Below are 2,445 nucleotides of genomic sequence, written 5' to 3' on the forward strand. Positions count from 1 at the left end.
CTACCATGTCCCTCTTCCCGGGGTTCAAATCTCCATCACTTTGGTAACACCCTGTTCTGTCTTCACTCACTCTCTCTTCCTGTAGTTCCTCGAAATGGCAGCAGGGGCAGTATCCTAGTCACAGTATCCTAGCACTGGCCAGTGTTTGCAAGGTAAATTGAGTTCCCTGGATCTGCCGATGGTTCTCAGCTCAGCTATGAACCTCCGAGCTCCGAAGTCATGGCCTGACATGAGCTCACCCTGTCTCCTGGACTCTAAACCTTCCACCACCTGCACCAAAACAAGAGGGGCCCTGCCTTTACATAATGAGAAACAGACAACACTTAGCCAAATACATTAAATGGGACTATTCTCCCAGTGCTATAGAGCACAATGTGAAATGTGCTCCAAGGATAAAAGGGCTCTCTTGTGCATTACTCCCTTAGTAGCTTTTGCTGGTTTTCCACCCCAAGACTCAGGAAGACAAGGAAAGGATAGTATAGATAGCAGAGACCAAACATTGCTATGGAAAAAGAAAGAGAGAAATCTAGGTGACCACCATGGTGCCCCAGGTGCCACTTAGAGCCTATGAGCCTCCAGTTCCCCAAAGAACAATACATCGCTGCTCTGTGTCAGAAGGTGGCTGAAGAATGGGCAGGTAAGAACCTTATCGCTTTAGCAAACAGAGCCTCTGTGGCACCTCTGAGGTGACCAGGTAGAGAGAACCTTGGAACAAAGGGAAAGGAAGGGGCACTGGCCTGCCTCCCCTTCCTCTGTGCCTGCCTCTGTGCCTGACTCTATACCTGCCTCTGTGCCTTCCTCTGTACCTGCCTCTGTACCTGCCTCTGTGCCTGACTCTATACCTGCCTCTGTGCCTTCCTCTGTACCTGCCTCTGTACCTGCCTCTGTGCCTGACTCTATACCTGCCTCTGTGCCTGCCTCTGTACCTGCCTCTGTACCTGCCTCTGTGCCTGCCTCTGTACCTGCCTCTGTACCTGCCTCTGTGCCTGCCTCTGTACCTGCCTCTGTACCTGCCTCTGTACCTGCCTCTGTGCCTGCCTCTGTACCTGCCTCTGTACCTGCCTCTGTGCCTGACTCTATACCTGCCTCTGTACCCTGCCTCTGTACCTGCCTCTGTGCCTGCCTCTGTACCTGCCTCTGTGCCTGACTCTATACCTGCCTCTGTACCTGCCTCTGTTCCTTCCTCTGTGCCTTCCTTTGTGCCTGCCTCTGGACCTTCCTCTGGACCTCCTATATTGTGTGCTGTTCCCCTAGCCATGTAAAATTCATACTTTGAAATATTAATTTCCAGGACTTTAGAACATAACTATATTTTGGAGACGGGGCCTTCAAAGAGGTGATGAGGAGGAGTCTGCTCCACTGTGACCTGCATGTTTACAAGAGATGAGAACAGTTCAAGCCAGAGGGGACTAACTGCATGAAGACACGGGGAGGCCTTGAGGGAAATCCACTCTATAGGTACCTTGGCCTTTATTTTCAGCCTCTAGAACTGTGAGAAGGTTAATGTGTGTGATCCAAATCACCCAGGCTTTGATATGACCCTCCAGCCTTCTCTATCCATCTTTGCCTCAGCCAGGGCTCAGCACTGACTCATACTACAAGTTTTCACAAACCACCCAAGAAGCACATTCCCAAAGCTAGGCCCAGTCTTCACATCAGACCCTGCAGGGCTTGTCCAAGGTGTCAGTTTCCATTCTAGAGGCCATGTCCACAGGAGCAACTTCCACCACCACTGAGACATTTGGGAGAGAGTTGCTGGTAGGAAGAAGGTTCCTGACTACCTTGAACCTTCCTACCAGCGATGAAGTACCTGCTCCAATGTATCCCAAGCAAGTTATCCAGTGTCCCCAATATGGGCTGACTCCTGAGCTCCCCTCAGAGATGCTGAGTCTGAGAACATTAGCTCTCAGCACTTTGGGGACCAGAGCACAGCTCCATTCAGGGATGGAGAAGTGGCTTGCGATGGTGAGGGGTGTCCCTGCACTTCAGTCAGACATAGGTGGGGATGACAGGTTATGGGCATAGCCACTAAAAGGCACTGTTTGTTAAAACACAAATGCCCAGCGCGTCCTGAGAACTGCCTCGAGATGTGGGATGAGCCCTTGCTTCAGACTCCCTCTGCTTAAGGGGGCCTGATGAAAAATGGCCCCAGCTTGAATAGCGCACACTTCACAGGATAGTGAGGCTGGAAGGCAACATGGAGTCCTGCAATAAAAGCCTCTCTATTTACCTGTAAGAGCAGAGTAACTCGGTGTCTTAGTTTGCTTCTCTGTTGCTGATAAACATCATGACCAAAAGCAACTGGGTTGTGGGGGGAGCTTACCTGGTTTGCGGGTTACAGTCCATCATTGAGGAAATTCAGGGCAGAAACTCACGGAGAAACTTGGAGGCAGAAACTGAAGCAGAAGCCATTTGGGGAAGATAGCTTACTGGCTGACTTTCTAT

Source organism: Mus musculus, chromosome 18 (assembly GCF_000001635.26).
Source record: "Mus musculus strain C57BL/6J chromosome 18, GRCm38.p6 C57BL/6J".
Lineage (NCBI taxonomy): Eukaryota > Metazoa > Chordata > Mammalia > Rodentia > Muridae > Mus > Mus musculus.